The 23,811-nt window shown below is 40.9% G+C and overlaps 1 protein-coding gene and 1 pseudogene across 2 annotated transcripts in view; one reads left to right on the top strand and one right to left on the bottom strand.

Annotated features, from left to right (window-relative positions):
- Window positions 1-17,936: 17,936 nt before the first annotated feature.
- LOC117312333 (nitric oxide-associated protein 1-like) lies at window positions 17,937-23,407 on the bottom strand (annotated as a pseudogene).
- A 164-nt stretch (window positions 23,408-23,571) lies between these two features.
- LOC109548827 (DNA-directed RNA polymerase II subunit RPB2-like) overlaps window positions 23,572-23,811 on the top strand; it is a 35,932-nt gene continuing 35,692 nt past the window's right edge. For both annotated transcript variants that reach the window (XM_073805304.1, XM_073805305.1), the window contains exon 1: window positions 23,572-23,707. The gene's annotated coding sequence lies outside the window, so the exon portion shown is untranslated. The remainder of the gene's footprint in view (window positions 23,708-23,811) is intronic.

Below are 23,811 nucleotides of genomic sequence, written 5' to 3' on the forward strand. Positions count from 1 at the left end.
TTGGTAATCAGGGAAGGTTTGTGGTACGAAATTTCCTTTTTAAAGGATTTCGATGTTTGCTGTATGAGGTGCTCTGTGGCCCTTGCAATTAGAGCTGGGTTCACAGTGGGCCTCTCTTCCTTACTACTATAACTGGGCAAATCATTTTTAACTTTATTAAACCTCTTTCTTCATCTAGAAAATGGGGGCATATGGTACTTCTGTCCATAGAGTGGCTTTGAGTGTTAAATGCTTATTGAGCACTTAGCCTAGTGCTTGGCATGTAGTTTTAATATTAAGATATTTACCACTAGATAACAGAGTAAGTATCCTTAAATATATAGTGTGCTTCCTGTATTTGACATTAAATTGTATAATCCACCTGCTTGTCTTCATGTCTTGCAAAATAGTGGAGTTTTAATGTTATATGTGGGCTTTTGTGTCCGCTACTTTACTCAACTATATTGTAATCTCCATTAACAGTCAGAATGCTTTTGTGTGCACTGCTTTCCTCAAGCACCTAAAACAGTATCTGGCCCGTGGAAAGGCAAATAGTTTTTAATTGCCCAGGCCAAGAATAATTATGTGTGTGGTGTCTTGGTGTGTGTGTGTTTCCTTGATTTCAACTAATAATACAATGGTAGTGGTAATTTTAAGATTTTGATAATGCAGAAATCTCTGTTCATAGAGTAGGATTTTTTTTTTCTGGGTGCATTAACAAGTCAAGGAGAGTTCACCCAAGTAGCAGGAAATAGTAAGTTTTGAGAAAGAGACTTAGTGAAGAAACTTTATTTTGGGACTTCCCTGGTGGTCCAGTGGTTAAGACTCTGTGCTCCCAATGCAGGGGGCCCGGATTTGATCCCTGGTCAGGGCAGTAGATCCCACATGCTGCTATGAAGATCCCATGTGCTGCAGCTAAGACCCAGCGCAGCCAGATAAATAAGTTAAAAAAAGAAACTTTATTTTGAGAAAGGTTCAGACTTACAGAGAAGTTACAGAAATGGTACCCTGAATTCTTGTGTACCTCTTATTATTTTTTAAAATTTTTATTTAATTTTATTTATTTGGTAGTGCCAGGTCTTAGTTGCAGCATGTGTGCTCCTTAGTTGCGGCTCGCCGGCTCCTTAGTTGTGGCATGCCAACTCTTAGTTGCAGCATGCATGTGGGATCTAGTTCCCTGACCAGGGATCGAACCCGGGCCTCCTGCATTGGGAGCTTGGAGTCTTAACCACTGCATCACCAAGGAAGTCCCTTGTGTACCCCTTATTGTGATCCACTACTCACATTTGCTTTCTATTATGTACGTATTATGTGGTGGACCCCCAGAAATTAAGTTGCAAGCATACCTGTTCATCTCTGAATACTTCAGTTTATCTCTTAAGGATTAGGGCATTCTCTTACAATGGTGAAATTCAGGACTTTAAAGATGGGTGTAGTCTTTAATACACAGTCTATATTCAGAGTGTGCCAAATGTCTTAATATTAACCTTCAACAATCTCCCTGTTCCTAATCCCTCCTCGCATTTAGTTGTCACATCTCTTCAGTTTCCTTTAATTTGGAACAACTCTATGCTTTTGTCCTTTACAACATTAAGAGTTTGAAGAACGTATGCCAGCTGTTTAAAGAATGTTCCTTAATTTGGGTTATTCTAATTGTTTTCCTCATGCTTCATTTCAGGTTACGCATCTTCACAGGAATAGTAAGTACTGGTGCATTACATCAGAAGGCATATGATGCCATTATTGGTTGTGTTAACTTTTATTATTTGGTTAAGGTGTTGTCCACCACATTTCTCAACCGGAAAGTTTTTTTTTCCATTTATAATTAATATTCTGTAGGATGATATAGTGAAACGATCTTATTCTTCAACACAGCCATTGATTTTAGCATCTACTGATTTTTGTTTAATTCAATTATATATCTTCTATGGTAACTGGTATTCTCTATCAAAAACAGCTTTCTCTTTTCCCCATAGACCTAGGTTCTTGTTTCATGTGCTGAGTTATTCACTTTACCCCAGTTCGGGGGGGGGGGGGTGCCCTTTTAAGCTAAACGAGACTATTACAGTTTGAGTATCACACTGAACGACTGAAACTCAGAAATACTACATTACTCTGTGCTGAAGTCGTAACAGTCAATTAAAGTTATGAAAGCTTGATGGAATGCCTTAAGGGATAAACTGCAAGTAGAAATTTGCCAGTGGTAGAGATTCTACCACCAGAAGGCAATTTTACAGAATGATGTTTTAATTCTTTTATTGATTTTAAAATACCACACCTTTCATTTCTTTTTTTTGGTGTGCTCTAATTTTTAAAAGACATAATGCAAGTACAACTACATACTCAAAATTCAAGCAAGTTAAAACTCATCCCGACTAGCTCTCTTCCTACTAATCCTCTTACTTTCATTTGTTTCTCCTCTAGAATTAACTACTGTTAATGATCTGCTGTTAACTCTTAACCTCCATATGTGTATGCATATTGAAATGCTTGATTTCTATGCTTTTTACATAATTCAGGTTATTGATATTCTGCAGTGAGTAGAATTTGAGGATCTTTGTCCTAGTTAAGGACCTTCCTTATTCTTTACAACTGTTGCATAATATTTCATAGTATCATGGTTTAATCACTGATTATAGTGAAAATTGACCATCTGGAAGTATTTTGAGAGTGGACACCAAGTGGAGTGAGTGGTTCAGGGGATCCAAAGGATCTTACAACCTTGCAAGTTATGTTTTTTGTTTGTTTGTTTGTTTGTTTTTTGTGGTACGCGGGCCTCTCACTGTTGTGGCCTCTCCTGTTGCGGAGCCTGTGCTCCGGACGCGCAGGCTCAGCAGCCATGGCTCACGGGCCTAGCCGTTCCGCGGCATGTGGGATCTTCCCAGACCGGGGCATGAACCTGTGTCCCCTGCATCAGCAGGCGGACTCTCAACCACTGCGCCACCAGGGAAGCCCATAAGTTATGTTTATGCTTATGTTCTTAAAGTAGAACAACTTTTAGATTTGCTAATAGTAATCAAGTCTTGTACTCTATTTCAAGGTGGTTTTTTGGTTTTTTTTTTAAATACAGAAGATGGATGTTTAATTTAGTGTTGCTTAAAGTAACAGAATGATGAGTAACATTTTCATTTAACATTCACCTTTGATGTGATAGGGGAATAGCACCTTGGTACTCAGCTAATTTTACTGGGGGGAAATGAATTCTCCATATGATGGTATATTAAGGAATTGCAAGTTAATAAGACAGAGGTCCCTGCTTGAGCACGAGCTACAATGGTAGCTGGAATTTTGCCATGTCTAGTGGACCAGTGTGGGGATCCCGGCAGGAGTTTTATCTGCATGGCAGGACAAAGATTTTTTTTTCTTTTTTTCCCTTTCAATTCGTTTAAGACCAAAGATTTTTCTGATGATATACAGCACATCTTACAGATACTGAGAATAAGGTAGGCAAGTTTGCCTAGTAGCAAGCATGAGGCCTTGCAGTTAACAGTAGCAGAGGTAGCTGTAGTGATTGCAGTACCCAGGGACCAGAGAGAGGCAAGGGCAGGAATCTGCACTAGTGTGTCAGAAGTGCTGAGATAGCCTCTTTGGTAGGGACACTAATGAACATGATTTTTCTGTAGGTTAGTAGCAGCAGCAGTGGAGTGGTGAGACTTGAATGTTTCTGCTCTGTGTCCTGTGTGCACAAGTATGAATTTCCACTGAAGGGAGCTGTTGTTGGGGAGGAAGGAAATGGCTGACTTCACGTAAGAGCAGGCTGGCCTTATTCACGACCCACGGGAGCCAACCCTGGGGACACCGGAAATAATTGGGAAACATTTTGCACAGAACTGGAGATCCCACATTAGCATCTAGGAGTAGTCCTTTTCTAAGTACCAGGCACTCTTCTAAGCACATCCCATTAACTCTGAATCGTCTCAACATCCCTAAAAAGTAGATTGTTATTCCCACTTTGCTTCCTACAGACAAGCCAATTGCCTGAAGTCACACAAGTAGGAAGTGGCAGGTCTGTGTTACACTGCTCTTCTGATTAAGTGAAGAATTTTATGTGGGGAAATTAGGAGTGGTGGTGAAAAGGATTTCAGCCTGATCTGAATGTTCTCAATTTATGATAATGTATTAATTATATTAACATGATATAGAGGTCACTCTTTAAGCAGCCTTTCTCTATCATAACATCTAACCAATTTATATTTACTGACGATCATGAGTAGTTTACTAGCAGTAGTGAGATGAACTTCACCTTTTTGAGATGAAAGTAAAGTAGGGTAATACACTTGTTCCCTGATTCTACTTATGCCCGGTTCTGAGATAGCATAAGCTGGCATTTTTAGGTAAGCGACTATATTATGTGGGTAGTTATTTTTTAAAAAATAATTAGTATTTTAAAAATTTTTTATTGGAGTGTAGTTGATTTCCAATGTTGTGCTAGTTTCTGCTGTAGAGCAAAGTGAATCAATTATACATATTTCCACTCTTTTAGATTCTTTTCCCATATATGTCATTACAGAGTATTGAGTAGAGTTCCCTGTGCTATACAGTAGGTCCTTATTAGTTACCTATTTTATATAGTGTGTATATGTCAATCCCAATCTCACAATTTATCCCTTCCCCTCTTCCCTTTCCCCTTGGTAACCATAAGTTTTTCTACTGTGTGACTCTGTTTTGTAAATAAGTTCATTTGTATCATTTTTCAAGATTCCACATATAAGCGATATCATATGATATTTATCTTTCTCTGTCTGACTTACTTTACTTACTATGATAATCTCTAGGTCCATCCTTGTTGCTGCCAATGGCATTGTTTCATTCTTTTTTATGGCTGAGTAATAATTCCATTGTATATATATATACCACATTTTCTTTATCCATTCCTCTGTCGATGAACATTTAGGTTGCTTCCATGTCTTGGCTGTTGTAAATAGTGCTGCTGTGAACATTGGGGTGCATGTACCTTTTCGAATTAGAGTTTTCTCTGGGTATATGCCCAGCAGTGGTATTGCTGGATCATACGGTAGTTCTATATTTAGTTGTTTTTTTTTTTTAAAGGAACCTCCACACTGTCCTCCATAGCGGCTGTACCAATTTACATTCCCACCAACAGTGTAGGAGGGTTCCCTTTTCTCCACGCCCTCTCCAGCATTTAATGTTTGTAGTTTTTTTTTAATTAATTATTAATTATTTTTGGCTGTGTTGGGTCTTTGTTGCTGCGTGTGGGTTTTTCTCTAGCTGCGGTGAGTGGGGGCTACTCTTTGTGGTGCACGGGCTTCTCATTGCGGTGGCTTCTCTTGTTGCGGAGCACGGGCTCTAGGCGCGTGGGTGCTTCAGTAGTTGTGGCTCGCAGGCTCTAGAACGCAGGCTCCTGTAGTTGTGGTGCGCAGGCTTAGTTGCTCCATGGCATGTGGGATCTTCCTGGACAGGGCTTAAACCCATGTGCCCTGCATTGGCAGGCGGATTCTTAACCAGTGTGCCACCAGGGAAGTCCCGTTTGTGGAGTTTTCAACGATGGCCATTCTGACCGGTGTGAGGTGATATTTCATTGTAGTTTTGATTTGTGGGTAACTATTTGAAAACAGAAGAACATATAATTTAAAGAGAAGAGCGGCATTTATTTTTAAATGTCCTTGGTTCTTGGGCCCTGTGAGCCTGCTATATTGTAGGCCCAGATATTTGTCCCATTTGATCCATTTATTAGAATATCACTTGAGTTGCAGGCACTTGGCATCAGGTGCCTGTCTCCTGGTCTCTCAGAATCCATAGGGAGTGGTGGAGACATACAGCAACAAATGTCTCCACGTGGGTTTCTGTCTCCTTGTTTGGCGTCAGAGATGGAGAAATGCTGGTAGGTGGCCAATGCTAAGAGCAGGATTCTGAAATCACTTTCAACCCCATGTCACTCTACTCCTCTCCCTGGTTGTAGAGCCAGGAAAAGAAAGGAAGAGTTTCTAGGGCCTCAGGATCCTAAGCTTGGATTCTGCCTAAAACCTCCTTTCTCCTTCTTGGAGAGTAATAGGGTACTACTTTGAGATACTAAGTTCCTTCATTTCTGTGTCCTCATTACCTCCCCTAACAGAGACTATGCAGATAGCTGACTTCCTGATTTAGCTTTCTGATAGTGTAAGTGCTCCATGAGGGTGGGTCAGGATGGGAGTAGAGATTGCCTAGGTTTGCACCTGAACGGATTTGTTTTTTCACTTTAAATTTATGAAAGTAATACATGCACAGTTAAAACACTATTCCTAAAAGATTCATGATGAAATCAAAATCCCACAGCCTTGTGTTCCTTCCTTTCCTCAGTCATGAGCTGTTCTATGTATCTGACTCCTGAGGTAAATTTAAGTCAGCATCAAATTTCTTATTTGATAAATTTACAGTGGATTTTCTTCACATAGGTCAGAATATATAGCATGTTATACTGCCTTTTCCTCAAGGGGATGAACATGCTGAAACCTTGTGGTGGATGAAAGTGGCTACAGATTCTTTGCAGCCCTTCCAGTCAGCTTGAGTCTGTCCTGCCATTGCGACTTGCTTTGACCAGTAGAATGCAGCAGAGTGACATTGCGTGATCTCTGAGCTTCAGAGGCATTGCAGCTTCTACTCTCATGCTTTTTCTGAACACGATGACCTTGTGAACAAACCTGAACTGGCCTACTTTGGGACGATATTCTAGGTAGAGAGAGGGACCCATGGAAGAATGCCCAGGTTTCCAAGTTATTACAGCCATCCCAGCTGAAGCTCCCGACATGGAGTGAGATCTGCAAATACATATCCCCACAGAGTGGGAGAACCATTGAGCTGAGCCCAGATTAAACTGCCAAACTAAAGAGCAAATAGAAGCTTGTTTGAAGTCACTAAGTTTTGGGGTGGTTAGTTATTCAGCAACAGATGTGGGTAGAAACCTAATTATGCCTTCAGTCTAGTTAAAAAAGAAGCATTTCCTATTGACAAATGAGCAAGTGTACCTAGAACTGATAGAAGCCAGGCTGAATGGGGGAGTTAGTGGGTAAGTGGGACTGTTAAGCATTGTTTTCTTTTGTTGAATAGTTTCATCCAAGTTCCCATGCTGTACATTTTCAGTACATTTCATGGAATTAACCTTTACATAATAGCTTTTTCATCCAGTGAAAAAGACATTTTCCTTAGCAAGTGTTTCAGTAAAATATATATCTAGTATTTAAGGGAAAGAGGTCACCATATCTAATTTTTCTTCCAGTTGAATATTTAACCATAAAGTTTAAAGTGAACAGTGGAAAATGAGAAATCTCTTTAGGCTACATGTTAAATGTTGAGAAAACTGGAGATAATAGAAAGCTTTTAGTTGGGCAACTAAGATCCCCTTTTAGTGAAAATCAGTTAAGATGTGAAAAGGAACAGGAAACAGGATGAATGCTCAAGCAGAAAGGCAAGGCCATTTAAACACGTTCAGAACCAAATTAATTTGGTTTTTGAAGGTATTTGATTTGCGAATAAATAGGGACTACTAGTTCTATGTCACTTATAGGATCAGGACTTTATATATATTTTTAACATTACATTAGTTTACTTAAAATACAACTACAGAAATTTTTAAAATTAATCATCTCCGTTTCATTGATAAGAAACTTAATGAACTTCCTTTTTTCTCCTTTACCATCAATGGTTTTTCTTTTTTTTTTTTTTTTGGTAGGTTCTTATTAGTCATCAATTTTATACACATCAGTGTATACATGTCAATCTCAATCACCCAATTCAGCACACCACCATCCCTACACCCCCGCGGCTTTCCCCCTTTGTTGTCTATACGTTTGTTCTCTACATCTGGGTCTCAACTTCTGCCCTGCAAACCGGTTCATCTGTACCGTTTTTCCAGCTTCCACATACATGCATTAATATACGATATTTGTTTTTCTCTTTCTGACTTACTTCACTCTGTATGACAGTCTCTAGATCCATCCACGTCTCAAGAAATGACTCAATTTCATTCCTTTTTATGGCTGGGTAATATTCCATTGTATATATGTACCACATGTTCTTTATCCATTCGTCTGTCGATGGGCATTTAGGTTGCTTCCATGACCTGGCTATTGTAAATAGTGCTGCAATGAACATTGGGGTTCATGCATCTTTTTGAATTACAGTTTTCTCTGGGTATATGCCCAGTAGTGGGATTGCTGGGTCATATGGTAATTCTATTTTTAGTTTTTTAAGGAACCTCCATATTGTTCTTCATAGTGGCTGTATAAATTTACATACCCACCAACAGTGCAAGAAGGTTCCCTTTTCTCCACACCCTCTCCAGGATTTGTTGTTTGTAGATTTTCTGATGATGCCCATTCTAACTGGTGTGAGGTGATACCTCATTGTAGTTTTGATTTGCATTTCTCTAATAATTAGTGATGTTGAGCAGCTTTTCATGTGCTTCTTGGCCATCTGTATGTCTTCTTTGGAGAAATGTCTATTTAGGTCTTCTGCCCATTTTTGGATTGGGTTGTTTGTTTCTTTAATATTGAGCTGCATGGGCTGTTTATATATTTTGGAGATTACTCCTTTTCCATTGATTCATTTGCAAATATTTTCTCCCATTCTGAGGGTTCTCTTTTGGTCTTGTTTATGGTTTCCTTTGCTGTGCAAAAGCTTTAAAGTTTCATTAGGTCCCATTTGTTTATTTTTGTTTTTATTTCCATTACTTCAGGAGGTGGATCAAAAAAGATCTTTTTGTGATTTATGTCAAAGAGTGTTCTTCCTATGTTTTCCTCTAAGAGTTTTATAGGGTCCGGTCTTACATTTAGGTCTCGAATCCATTTTGAGTTTATTTTTGTGTATGGTGTTAACGAGGGTTCTAATTTCATTCTTTTGCATGTTGCTGTCCAGTTTTCCCAGCACCACTTATTGAAGAGACTGCCTTTTCTCCATTGTATATCCTTGCCTCCTTTGTCATAGATTAGTTGACCAGAAGTGCGTGGGTTTACCTCTGGGCTTTCTATCTTGTTCCATTGATCTATGTTTCTGTTTTTGTTCCAGTACCATATTGTCTTGATTACTGTAGCTTTGTAGTGTAGTCTGAAGTCAGGGAGTCTGATTCCTCCAGCTCCATTTTTTTCCCTCAAGACTGCTTTGGCTATTCGGGGTCTTTTGTGTCTCCATACAAATTTTACAATTTTTTGTTCTAGTTTCGTAAAAAATGCCATTGGTAATTTGATAGGGATTGCATTGAATCTGTAGATTGCTCTGGGTAGTATAGTCATTTTCACAGTATTGATTCTTCCAATCCAAGAACATGGTATATCTCTCCATCTGTTAGTATCATCTTTAATTTCTTTCATCAGTGCCTTATAGTTTTCTGCATACAGGTCTTTAGTATCCCTAGGTAGGTTTATTCCTAGGTATTTTATTCTTTTCGTTGCAGTGGTAAATGGGAGGGTTTCCTTAATTTCTCTTTCTGATCTTTCATTGTTATTGTATAGTAATGCAAGAGATTTCTGTGCATTAATTTTATATCCTGCAACTTTACCAAATTCATTGATTAGCTCTAGTAGTTTTCTGGTGGCATCTTTAGGATTCTCTATGTATAGTATCATGTCATCTGCAAACAGTGACAGTTTTACTTCTTCTTTTCCAATTTGTATTCCCTTTATTTCTTTTTCTTCTCTGATTGTTGTGGCTAGGACTTCCAAAACTATGTTGAATAATAGAGGTGAGAGTGGACATCCTTGTCTTGTCCCTGATCTTAGTGGAAATGATTTCAGTTTTTCACCATTGAGAATGATGTTTGGTGTGGGTTTGTCGTATATGGCCTTTATTATGTTGAGGTAGGTTCCCTCTATGCCCACATTCTGGAGAGTTTTTATCATAAATCGGTGTTGAATTTTGTCAGAAGCTTTTTCTGCATCTATTGAGATGATCATATGGTTTTTATTCTTCAGTTTGTTAATATGGTGTATCACATTGATTTGCATATATTGAAGAATCCTTGCATGCCTGGGATAAATCCCACCTGATGATGGTGTATGATCCTTTTAATGTGTCGTTGGATTCTGTTTGCTAGTATTTTGTTGAGGATTTTTGCATCTATATTCATCAGTGATATTGGTCTGTAATTTTCTTTTTTGGTAGTATCTTTGTCTGGTTTTGGTATCAGGGTGATGGTGGCCTCATAGAATGAGTTTGGGAGCGTTCCTTCCTCTGCAATTTTTTGGAAGAGTTTGAGAAGGATGGCTGTTAGCTCTTCTCTAAATGTTTGATAGAATTCACCTGTGAAGCCATCTGGTCCTGGGCTTTTGTTTGTTGGAAGATTTTTAATCACAGTTTCAATTTCATTACTTGTGATTGGTCTGTTCATATTTTCTATTTCTTCCTGGTTCAGTCTTGGAAGGCTATACCTTTCTAAGAATTTGTCCATTTCTTCCAGGTTGTCCATTTTATTGGCACAGAGTTGCTTGTAGTAGTCTCTTAGGATGCTTTGTATTTCTGCGGTGTCTGTTGTAACTTCTCCTTTTTCATTTCTAATTTTATTGATTCGAGTCCTCTCGCTCTTTTTCTTGATGAGTCTGGCTAATGGTTTGTCAATTTTGTTTATCTTCTCAAAGAACCAGCTTTTTAGTTTTTGATCTTTGCTATTGTTTTCTTTGTTTCATTTATTTCTGCTCTGATCTTTATGATTTCTTTCCTTCTGCTAACTTTGGATTTGTTTGTTCTTCTTTCTCTAGTTCCTTTAGGTGTAAGGTTAGATTTTTTATTTGAGATTTTTCTTGTTTCTTGAGGTAGGCTTGTATAGCTATAAACTTCTCTCTTAGAACTGCTTTTGCTGCATCCCATAGTTTTGGATTGTTGTGTTTTCACTGTCATTTGTCTCTAGGTATTTTTTGATTTCCTGTTTGATTTCTTCAGTGACCTCTTGGTTATTTAGTACCGTATTGTTTAGCCTCCGTATGTTTGTGTTTTTTATGTTTTTTTCCCTGTAATTGATTTCTAATGTCATAGCGTTGTGGTCAGAAAAGATGCTTGATATGATTTCAATTTTCTTAAATTTACCGAGGCTTGATTTGTGACCCAAGATGTGATCTATCCTAGAGAATGTTCCATGCGCACTTGATAAGAAAGTGTAGTCAGCTGTTTTTGGATGGAATGTCCTATAAATATCAATTAAATCTATCTGGTCTATTGTGTCTATTTAAAGCTTGTGTTTCCATATTAATTTTCTGTTTGAATGATCTGTCCATTGGTGTAAGTGAGGTGTTAAAGTCCCCCACTATTACTGTGTTAGTTTCGATTTCCTCTTTTACAGCTGTTAGCTATAAATACAAAAAGCAGTTGCCTTTTGTATTGAGGTGCTCCTATGTTGGGTGCATATATATTTATATTTGTTATATCTTCTTCTTGGATTGATCCCTTGATCACTATGTCGTGTCTTTCTTTGTCTTTTGTAACATTCTTTATTTTAAAGTCTATTTTATCTGAGTATTGCTACTCCAGCTTTCTTTTGATTTCCATTTGCATGGAATATGTTTTTCCATCTCCTGACTTTCAGTCTGTATGTGTCCCTAGGTCTGAAGTGGGTCTCTTGTAGACAGCATATAGATGGGTCTTGCTTTTGTATCCATTCAGCAAGCCTGTGTCTTTTGGTTGGAGCATTTAGTCCATTTACTTTTAAGGTAATTATCAATATGTATGTTCCTGTTATCATTTTCTTAATGGTTTTGGGTTTGTTTTTGTAGGTCCTTTTCTTCTCCTGTGTTTCCCACTTAGAGAAGTTCCTTTAGCCTTTGTCGTAGAGCTGGTTTGGTGGTGCTGAATTCTCTTAGCTTTTGCTTGTGTGTAAAGCTTTTGATTTCTCCATCGAATCTGAATGAGATCCTTGCCAGGTAGAGTAATCTTGGTTGTAGGTTCTTCCCTTTTATCACTTTAAGTATATCATGCCACTCCCTTCTGGCTTGTAGAGTTTCTGCTGAGAAATCAGCTGTTCACCGTATTGGAGTTCCCTTGTATGTTATTTGTCATTTTTCCCTTGCTGCTTTCAGTAATTTTTCTTTGTTTTTAATTTTTGCCAATTTGAGTACTATGTGTCTCGGAATGTTTCTCCTTGGGATTATCCTGTATGGGACTCGCTGCGCTTCCTGGACTGGGTGGCTATTTCCTTTCCCATGTTTGGGAAGTTTTCAGCTATTATCTCTTCAAATATTTTCTCTGGTCCTTTCTCTCTCTCTTCTCCTTCTGGGACCAGTGTAATGTGAATGTTGTTGCATTTAATGTTGTTCCAGAGGTCTCTTAGGCTGTCTTCATTTCTTTTCATTGTTTTTTTATTTATTCTGTTCCGCAGCAGTGAATTCCACCATTCTGTGTTCCAGGTCACTTATCTGTTCTTCTGTCTCAGTTATTCTGCTATTGATTCCTTCTAGTGTAGTTTTCATTTCAGTTATTGTATTGTTCATCTGTGTTTGTTCTTTAATTCTTCTAGGTGTTTGTTAAACATTTCTTGCATCTTCTCAATTTTTGCCACCATTCTTTTTCCGAGGTCCTGGATCATCTTCACTATCATTATTTTGAATTCTTTTTCGGGCAGGTTGCCTATCTCCACTTCATTTAGTTTTTGTGTGGTTTTATCTTGTTCCTTCATCTGGTACATAGCCCTCTGCCTTTTCATCTTGTCTATCTTTCTGTGAATGTGGTTTTTGTTCCACAGGCTGCAGGATTGTAGTTATTCTTGTTTCTGCTGTCTGCCCTTTGGTGGATTAGGCTATCTAAGAGGCTTGTGTAGGTTTCCTGATGGGAGGGACTGGTGGTGGGTAGAGCTGCATCGATGGTTTTGTTCTCAGATCAAGTACAGACCTTCATGAGAAGTGGTAAATTCTGAGTAGAACATATTTTCCAGCACAGTTATAGGCACAAATGTAGAAGTCAAGCTGCTGCCTGCTGACCTCTCTTCTGGCTCTGTAACTGCAGATGACTCCACTTTTTAAAGCATCAGGATCAGGACTTTATATCAGTTTTTGTTTTTTAGGATACTTTACTGGTGTGTTTCTTTGGATGTTTGCATTCCAAATTTCCTGTATATGTAATTTCCTATTTTCTTCATCAGAATTGTGGGTCAGGATCTCCACTCATGCTGTGATCTGTCCGTGGTACTTGACAAAGCTCACTAGCAATGTGAAAAGATTCCCAGCTAGCCATGAAAGCACTTTCAATTTAAAACTACCTGAGATGGTAAGACAGCATGGAAATCACAGTGAGACACTTTAGGATTGGGCAGCAGTGCTGAAGTCAGACAGCAAGGGTGCAGCACATCACACCCCCTAGCTCTGAGGAATGTTCTCAGGCTGGGGTTGTATATGGGAGGGTTCAAAGGAAGATAGAAAGAGAACTAAGTGGCAGTAACACAGGGTTTCCAAGGAAATTGTGTCATAACCTTTGAGGTCTTCAACGTGGGTTGCTTTTCTTTTCTAAGATAACACGTTTACCTCTTAAGGTTGAAAAGTTCTTGCCTTCTCGCCTTTAGCCTTGTAATGGGTTCTAGTATATAGAGGAAGTATGTGGTGGTTAAAACCTGGGTGCTGGTGGAACTGTTTTGTATCCTGATTATGGTGGTTGTTAATTAACTTGTACATATATTAAAACTCCATAGAACTGTACATCGAAAGGGGAAAAAAAAAGTCAGTTTTACTGTATAATTAAACAAACCCACAGGGTGCTGTGGCTAGGCTGCTGGGGTTTGTTTGAATCAGAGATCCATCACTCCTTCATTGTGTGACCCTGGGCTGATTACATGTTCCCTAGCTTCCTCATCTCCAAATGCAGGTAATAACAGTACCACCTGCATGGGATTGTTGTAAGGATTCAGTTAATCATGTAAAGTGCTTAAAAGCGCCAGGCTCATTGTGCTTGCTTAAATAAGAGTTAGCTATTATTACTATTATAAGAATGTAAAGGAATAAAAAGAAGCTATATGGGCTATCATGATCATAGCAGCTGCGAAGTCTCACATACAACTGTCCTGAGGTACTGTCTTTAGGCAGTACAGGAAGAAACCCTAGAAAAATGTCAAGTTACTAAGCAAATTTAAGTCTGCTCTATTGCTATTTTTCAGGGAAGGCAAAAACCAGCTCCCAAAACAAAAAAGTCCCCTCTTCCTCCTAATTCATTCATTCATGCATTGAATGCTGGCTATTTTTGAGGGACTTACTGAAAAATTAGAAAGGATCTTGGCAGTCTCTCATGTCCAAAATCATCTGATGATGTGTTCTCTAGCATGTGTGTCTTTGTGTGTGTGTGTGTGTGTGTGTGTGTGCGTGTGTGTGTGGCCTCAGTTTTCTCAGATTTACCACAGTTACTGGCCAGAGGTACTGACTGACTGTGATTAAGCATCATACCTAGTGCACCTACCAGTGAGAATATTATGACCAAATTCTTCCACTAGGTTGATTAGCCAGAAGGTAAATTCTGACAATTGTTTGAGAAGCAAAAGGAAGCTTCTGCAAAACTGTTTTAAGGATGGTCTAGACTTAATAATCAGATCATGAAACTCCTGTATTAAATGAGAGAATATCGATGGTCTTTGACATGAAGGGGAAAAGTGAGGCATCATTCCTACATGATGTTAAAATGTTAATCTTTAGCCATTCCCACCCACTACAGGGCATCAGTGGGGCAGACAACATGACAGAGACATTAAGAGCAGGCAGAGGTGCTATCTATTGGATTCACGTGAGTCTGAAGTTTTGTTTTTATTGTTTAAGCACTACTCTTTGACAGTTGAGAGAAAACAATCCCCCGGGGAGGAGGAGAGCAGCCAAGAGAAAATGGAACATTCTGAGAAAGAATGGAAATGATTCTATTGCTCCACAAGACAGAGCCAAGCGGGAGGGATGCCAGGGTAAATGGTCAGAGGCCATCGACAAAACAGCTCGCCTCATCTTCAGTGCTGGGTTCCTACTCAGTGATTAACAGCTCTGCCATGTCTGGCACAGGTGGAGCTCCAAGTTAGTCATCTGCAGGAAACTAGCCTTGATTTCCATTTTGCAAAAAGCGTCTGAGTGATCAAGAAACACAAGCACACAGGATTGCATCTGTGCTCCACTTTTCCTTGGTTGTCATGGGAATTGTTGCAAGTAACATAAACAAATTTAGACTCTGCGGAACTACACAGTAAAGACCTAATGATTAGTAGGGCTTGCTGTTTATGGTGATTAAAAATGCAAAATGTTTAAACTTCACTTTGTCTCAGTAAGTTTGAAGGAAATGCTCCTGTTTTAAAGAGGGGAAGAAAGATACGGAACTTTAAAAAATAAAAATGCATATTTAATATCACATTGAAGTCAAAAAACTCTTCGATGGCACATATTTTCTTCCTTTTAAGGTGTCATGAATACAAAAGGGGTGACATGCTGAACACAACAAGGCTGCAGAACCAACTGGTATAAAGTTACTAAATCATTTTCTAGCCCCTCAAAACAACTTCTGTTCTGTGGACATGAGGGGGCTGTACTGACACCTTGCCATTAATTTCTACTCTTTACTAATTCCTGCATGCTGTCATAGTGTAAATGATTAATGATGGGAGGGCACTCTTCACACTAAGATCGATGGATTAAGGAGTATCAGTAAGCTGACGTATGCTCAGAAAACAACACAGTAAGAGAACTTTCTTAAAGCAAAATCCATTGTGGGTCAATTGGATAGAACAGCAGTGATCCTGGGCTGCATTAGGTTGGCAGAATGTGGTGTAAATTAATAGCAGATCCTAGCACCAGTTCTCAACTGTCTAGGTACAGTTGTCTGAGGTCTGAGGGCCTTTTCTGTCTGAGGTATTGTAAACACCGTTTCCTGGCTTTCCTGCCTGTTTTTGCTGAGAATCATAAAATGTTAGGACTGAAATATCTGCTGTCATTCCCCCCATTTTACAAATGAGAAAATGATGACCCAAAGAGACTAAATACAACCAGGGAGACTGAAACTTACTTAGTAAATTGCAGTGTTTGAAATTGCTAGCAAAGTACCTTGGAACATTTTTAGATATGCCTCAGTCAAAACATAACCATTGAATTTTACAGGTAAGAAAAACCTGAGAATATAAGTTATGAACATTTAAAAATGGAATCTTTGCTGGTTGAGAGGTCTAAAAGCCTAGAGAGAAGATAAGGAGGGAGAAATATTCTGCTCTCTAAAATACATTATAAGTTTTCAGGGTGAATACAGTATCAGTTTTTGGATTCTGTATTTTTCCACAGATGCTAAGTTTACCATATTTTCTTCATTTTATCTAAAGATTCAGGCCTAGCTCCAAACTATAAACAGTAGATAGAAATATAATGGTCACAATTTTAACTTGTAAAATTAACTATTTCACTCTCTCCAAAATAAACTAGAAATCGACTACCAATCATTTTCTCAACTTGGGAAGCTACCGCCCTCTAGAGGGTGGGTCTGGAAACGTCAGGGGTACTTCTCAACTATCACGATGAGGGATGGGGCTGGGAAGTTGCTCCTGGCCTTTCATATCTGGGAATGAAGGATGCACATAAAGAACTACCTTTCCCAAGATGTCAATAGTATTCACTTTGAAACCCAATGAAAGTGAAATCTACAAAGTTTTGACAAGTTGCATTTTAAAACACTGACCGTTTATCCTTACTTAGTGAGAAGGGAGCTAGAGTGTACTCGTTGACAGAGAACATGGGACTATTAAGAAGTTCATGCTAGGGCTTCCCTGGTGTCTCAGTGGTTAAAAATACGCCTGCCAGTGCAGGGAACCCGGGTTCGAGCCCTGGTCCAGGAAGATCCCACATGCCACGGAGCAACTAAGCCCATGCACCACAACTACTGAGCCTGCGCTCTAGAGCCTGCGAGCTACAACTACTGAGCCCACGTGCCACAACTACTGAAGCCCGTGCGCCTAGAGCCCGTGCTCCGCAACAAGAGAAGCCACCGCAATGAGAAGCCTGTGCACCGCGATGAAGAGTAGCCCCCGCTCGCCCCAACTAGAGAAAGCCCACACGCAGCAACGAAGACCCAGTGCAGCCAAAGATAAATAAAATAAATTTATTTTTTAAAAAAGTTCATGCTAAACCTGAGTCTATAGGAAGCTCATGGATCTGCGTTTCAGGCCAGCTTACTCCACGAGCTTTTATCTCAACATTGGGATCTGGGACTTGACTGGCCAGTGCATTGTCCACAGCTCTAGTGCCACTTACTCATTTAGGAATACATAAAGGTAAAGACTTCTGAGTGATGTAATGTTATACAGTGTTTACAGGCAAATGTTGATAAAATGGTTAAAGTGCTCTGATCCTTGCAGAAGAAACTGAATGCCAGAAAAACATAACATGAATTCTTTTCTAAGATTTTCAGGCCCTTTTAGATTATGTAAGGGAAACTTCTACTTGTTTTCCAGTTTCTATTCTCCCCTTCTTCCCTTAAGTAATACAAGTCCGAAATCCCCATTTCCCTCTACATCCTCCAGCTTCCCCATGGGGGGTGTGGCCATGTAAGTGTTGACCAATGGGCGCTGTGATGTGGGCAACTTCCAGCACTTCCCCCTTCTTTTCAGTAGGGGAGCTGCACGCTCTTCACTCTCTTCTCTTTTTGCCATTGCGAAAGGATGACAACTTGAGCAACCACCTTAGACCCAGAGATGGAAGCTGCGGCATGTTCCCCCGGTGGGGTCCCTGGATGACTCTGTGGAGCAAAGCCAGTTACTCGCTTCTATCTCATTTCAGCCCATGTATTTTGGAGACATTGATTTTCTGCCATTTTTTCATATGCCAACTGCTAAGCTGCTCTCTCAACTAGACTCCAAATTAGAAATGCCATCTGGTTTCATTAAAAATATAGTGGGAGAAACCTGAATTCAACAGAACTCCTTTTTAGGTATATCTGAATCACAGATATACACATATATGTACCCAGCAAAAAATAACTTCTGTTTACAAGCTCAATTCATTAAAAACTGGCACGGTCCTTGGTAGCTTAAAAAGGGTGGCGGAAGGTTTTATTATAGCAATATTTAATGCAATGTAATGTATACAGTATGTTGTATATCGTTAATCTTCAATGTGAACAGGTCAGCTTCATATATTTATCTTTTTTTCTTTTTCTGCAGATTGTACACAAGGGCAGGAGGCTTTTTGGTTTTATAGGCCACGCTTCTCCGGATGCGCTCTCCTTTGATGTTAACTACATGTGGCAAGAGTGGGCGCCGGACCGTCAGGACTGTTCCTTGAGGTGTGTAGCCTCGGAGGTGCAGTTTGTCCTTAAACTGCGGCGTTACTGCTACCCAGCCTATGCAAGAACGTGGCAGAACACAGGTGGTGTTAGCAACTATCTTATTAAAAACACCAAACACAGCTCAAAATGGAAACCCAAGGGAGGCTACTGCTGTCTTTCACTCTATTTTTTAAAAGCATACAATGCATTTGTGAAAAGGTACAGATTTATTTTCAGAGTAGGTTACATCTTATGAATAATCTAGTATGTATTTCTTAAAATATTCAGCTTATGTCAGTTAAGGCACATCTGTATAAAAATATACTAAAGGTCAGTAAGGCTACTTTATTCACCTTTTAAAAAGTGCTTGGTGTAGGGACCTCCCTGGTGGTCCAGTCGATAAGACTCCGTGCTTCTATTACAGGGGGTGCGGGTTCGATCCCTGGTCAGGGAGCTAAGATCCCACATGCCGCGTGGTGCGGCCAAATTAAAAAAGAAAAAAAAAGTGCTTGGTGTAAAATTACCTGCAGAGGAGAACTTGATGTCAGCCACTGCTTCAGGTTCCCCAAGTCCCTCATCTAATGTGATGTCTTCAGCAACAAGAGGAGGAAATCCTGCCATTCTTTCTTCTCCACCCATTTGGAACCTTCCATTGGAAGGAGATGAAGATATTTGGAGGTTCAAATTAAACCCCTGATAACTCTAATATTAAGTAAGGCACTGATAAGATAATACTGTACAGGTATCAAGAATAAAATCCTTTTAAACATTCAACTGTTGAAAAAACCTCAAATCACTTCTACATCAAATGAAAAACCTGGGAGCTCTGTGATGGGATGAAGCCTATAGATCCCAGTGACAAGGGCCCCATGTGGGCATCCAACTGGTGGTAACCTCCAGACAGCAGAATCTTGCTTTATTAACTTACAGTTTTTACAGTCCTCCATAAAGCTTTAGACACAATAATTTTGGGCAATTAAAGCAACATCCTTCCAAATACCTTAGTTCTTACAGGCCTGGCTGGACACAGAGATTAATCCCTGCCTCATCACCTCTCAAGGGTACATGGATAACGGGTAAGATTCAGCTTCTATGTTTCCATGAATTGGAAGTAACTGGATAATAATTTACCTGTTTATTAACAGATCTCTCCGTGTTTAGCACTAAGGACACAAAGATAGCTATTACAATATGTTCTATATGGTCCCTACCCCCGAGGAGATCAGAAGGTGGAAACAGCAAGTAAATAAATTACAAGGTAAGAAACGTGATGAGAGGCATTTACTAAGTACTGTGATTGTGAAGGAAGTAATGAACGTGGTTTGGTCAAGGAAAACATTAATGAAGAGCAGAATTTGAAAAATAGATTAAAGTTATTCAGTGGGAAGGTATCCTGGGTTAGTATCATGTACACAGAAATTGGAAAAAGGATAATGAGTTCAGAGAACTGTAGTTTAACTGTGCAGAGTATGTTATGTGTGTCTGTGCATTACTGATGAGGCTATCAGTTTAGACTTCTCTCAGTAATGTGGAACTACCAAGGAATTATAAGCAGGAAAGAGAAAAGAATCAAAAAACAATACTGTGGCCTGCTTTGTATTTTGGAAAAATCTGCGTAGTGCAGGGTTTCTCAACCTCAGCACTATTGACCTTTTGGGCCAAATAATTCTTTGTCTCGGGAGGCTGTCCTGTGCATTGCACAATTTTTAGCAGCCTCTACTCAGCATCCACCAAGTTGTGAAAACGAAAAATGCCTCCAGTCTTTGTCAAATGTTCCCTTGGGGTAAGAGTCAGCCCTGGTTGAGAACTACAGCTGTGATGGGGTGAGGGTGGGCAGAAGGCAGTAAAACTGGGAGCTGGGAAAATACCTCAAAACAGGATCTCAAAACAGCCTAAAGAAAGTAGATTACAGTTTGGACTATGAGGCTGGACTCAGTGATAATTAGGAGGCAGGATTGCCTTTGACTTGGGAGGTGAGTAAGAAAACCAGAAGGCAAGGATGAGCCACAGAGCAGCCCAAGAAACCATTTGTATTACACCGGGAGAGAAGCCTCAGTGTTGTTTTGTGAATTATCAGTGAGTCCACTCTGAAGACTACACAGATGCATGGGGGTGGAGCCCTACCCTGAAAATCCCACATGTCTCTGGAGTATTAACTTTAGGGCAGTTATTTCGATGGAGTTTTAATTTCACTCTGGCTTTCTTAGGAAATCCAGAGAGAAAGAAGCATTTACTTCCCAAGTCAGGTTGGTTTTATCCTTGTTGAAGGGCGGGTGTGTATATTGTGTTTTGACTTATTTTCAGTTGTATGAGCATTAATTAATGGTAAATCACCTCTGCATTGGACGTACCTGCTATTTTTGCAGTAGGTATGTCCCATAATCTTCATCACCACAAATACTTACGTAGCAGTGACAACAGTCGCCTTGCACTTGATCTTCTCCACAACCTCGTGGTGTAGGTACAACAGAGAGAGGTAAAGGAAACTTACCTAAAGTCACACAGCTTTGTTAAGTGGTGGAGCAGAGCAGGATTTGGACCCAGCTTGGCTCCAGAGATCTTAACTATCATACACTACACACCAGCCAACAGTGTATACCCATGTCTGGTTAAAGATCTGTAAACAGGCCCCATTCAGTCTCTGGTGAACTTGGAACAATTTCAGTGGCATAGAAAGGGCACAACAGGGACTGCAGAGCATGGGACGTGAGGAGTAAGCTTGATTGTAAAGAGGTGGAACGAGTGGGACACTGAGTTTTGTTTTGTTTTTTAAAGGTCAGAGAAATTTTAACACACTCCTTAACAGGTGAAAGGAAGGAGCAGGTAAAGCAGGAGAGAAGAGGTACGATAACCTCTAAGTGCCTGGGATTAAGAACCTCGGAGGAGAGCTTTTCCACTCATAAAAGGGCTTCTCAACTCAGCACTACTCATATTTTGGACCAGATAATTCTGTGTTGTGAGGTACTGTCTTGTGCATTGCATTATGTTTAGCATCGTCTCTGGCTTCCACCCACTAGATGCCAGTAGCATCACCCAGTTGTGAGAAAATCTGTAACTTAGAGCTCTTCACTCACATTATCCAGTACAACTTTCTGCAATGATGTGACCGTTGGGCAGTTGAAAAGTGGCTAGTGCAAGGGAAGGACTAAATTTTAAAGTTTATTTCATTTTAATTAACTTATTTAAATAGGTGCATGGCGCTACAATATTGGACAGTGTCACCTAGAGAAAACCCAGCTCTGTCACTATTCTAGGATCAGTCCAATCCAACATCACTTTTCTATAAGAGCCCACCTCAATTTATAGCCAAAATCCTCAAGGTGAACAAGGTCGGGGAGAGCTAGCTGATGGTGTAACAAAGTTGGTTCTGTCCAACAAAGTCTTTTTTAGCAGGGTGTGTTAACCTAACTATACAACCATCAAAGCATGTTGCCTCACCTTGAGTAACGTATGACCCCCGTGCTTCTGATATACAGTGTCCACCTTGTCCAATGAAGTAATGTGAACGGGAAGGAAGTTGGAAGCCACAACTGTAAGCACCGTTCACTGATTTTCCTTAAGAAAGGAAGAAGTAACTTATTTTATACAATGAAAAACTACCAACCAGTATAAAACTGCTGTGTGTATAAGTCAACTAAAGTTCTCTACAGAGAAAAACAGCTTTTCAAAGTTAAATACTGGTTTCAAAGGAACAAATGAAGTATTTAGTTTTGCCTTCTATGGCAAACAGGGCCATAGAAGCACCCATTCTGCAGTTACCACAGACGTTTCTTAAAGCCACATATTTGACATTTGACATTCTTCTCAGCGAAGCCACACATCATATTGCATTAGTGAATTATTCAAATGTTAAATCTGTATAGTAATCTCATGAGTAAACTCAAGATATGAAGAGAAAGTGAGGGGTGAAGCTAGGTGTAGAAAGTGAAAGAAGGATTTTCCGGAGAAATATACAGAGAACTAAAGCTACGAGGGAAACCTCCAAGATAACAGAAACTACTTTGTCATCTGGTTCACATACAGTGCCTAGAAGAGGGACTGGTACATAGAAGTACTCTAATTATTTATGTTGGAAAGTTACTACAACATATACTGAATTTCCAAGCACTAAACTGACACAGAAGAGAAATGTGACCAAAGTAGGTAGATAATTTTTAAAGTGAAGGCTCCAGCCAGTCCCTGGTGGACATTAATGAAAGATATAGGATTAGGTGCCTGAACCACGATCAGACTCCCAGCGTCTCAGAAAACGATGGGGACTGGCGCCCTAAGGCTCACCATCTGGTCTATAGCTTCGGCGCCCTTGGCGATGCAGTAATCGGACTCCAGAAGCGTGTAGAAGAGAGTGCACTTGCCAGCGTTGGTGGCGCCAACCACGTAGACGTCGCCGCGGTAGCGTCAGGAACGCTGGAGCGCGGAGATCAAACTCTTCGACTCCATAGCCAGTCTTGAAGCTGATGAGCCGCACGTCTCTGAGCACCGTGCGGGACCTGGGCGAAAGATTCGCATTCTCCCCGTCCCGTGGCCGGTCCCCGCTGGGGTGTTGTGGCCTTCGGTAGCCAGGGGGCGGCAGGAGCCCGGCGCGGGCACAGTCGTTCCACTGTCGCTCCTGGAGCCGCTGTCGGTAGCCGGGAGTATCCAGGGGCAGCAGGTTCACCTTGTTTCCCAGCAAGATCAGCTGCTTGGGGCCCACCGGCGCGGGCAGGTGCGGTAGCAGGGCGTCGGGCAGATCAAGCAGGTCCATCATGTACAGCACCAGGGCGAGCTTGGGCCTCCGCAGCGCGGCGGTCACCAGCTCCAGGTACTACTGCTCGCGGCTCACCTGCAGGTGCAGGGCGCGCCGGTGAAACACCAGCAGTCAGCAGCGCTGGCACACGGTCTGGGTGCATCTGCCGGGAGTTCCGTAGTTCCTGCTGCCACCGCTCCTCCCGCCGCTGCAGCACCGTCGCTCCTCCTCTTCCTGCCGCTGCTGCAGCTCCCGCAGCTGGTCCTGGAGGGTCACTGCGGGCTCCGAATCCGGGACGTACTCGGGGAACACAAAACTCTCCTCCATGTCAGCCCTTCCTTGGTTATCCCCAGTCGCTGTCGCGCCACGGGGAAGCCCACATCCCAGGCCGGATGGGTACAGGGAGGAGGAGTTGGCCGCACATCTCCTCTCGAGGAGCGTCTCCCGGAGGCCATGGCGCGCTATCGTGGGAGTGGATCCCCGCAGGAAGCTGCATAGCAGCCTATGAGTGAGGCCCGTGGGCAGCATGAGAAACGCGGGCGTGGGCAAAAGGGGCTGAGCCACCTTTTCTCACGTGCTCTGTGGCCCCAGATGTGCGCAAAACAGTAGAGACTACCTGAGAGCTGTCATTTGTCAGCGTCGCACTTCGGCTCCTCCTCTCGCGTCTAATCTCGTAAGTTCTCGCGAGGAAGGCTCTGTGGCCTGAGAGCCCAGTTGAAACCGAGATAAAGGCACCGGGGGCTTAAGACTACGGTTGAATAGGCTAGCGAGTGAGGGTTTGTTCACTTTCAGGCTTCTTCAACGCGCCGCCGCTGGCACCATCTGCTGGTAAGAAATCACATTTTTAAAATCTTCGTGTTTTTTTTGTCTTTGGAACTGGAAAAAAATAGAAAATCGAATGCCGCAGACATATGGCCACAATAAAAACTTTT

Source organism: Tursiops truncatus, chromosome 5 (genome assembly GCF_011762595.2).
Source record: "Tursiops truncatus isolate mTurTru1 chromosome 5, mTurTru1.mat.Y, whole genome shotgun sequence".
NCBI classification, from domain to species: Eukaryota; Metazoa; Chordata; class Mammalia; order Artiodactyla; family Delphinidae; genus Tursiops; species Tursiops truncatus.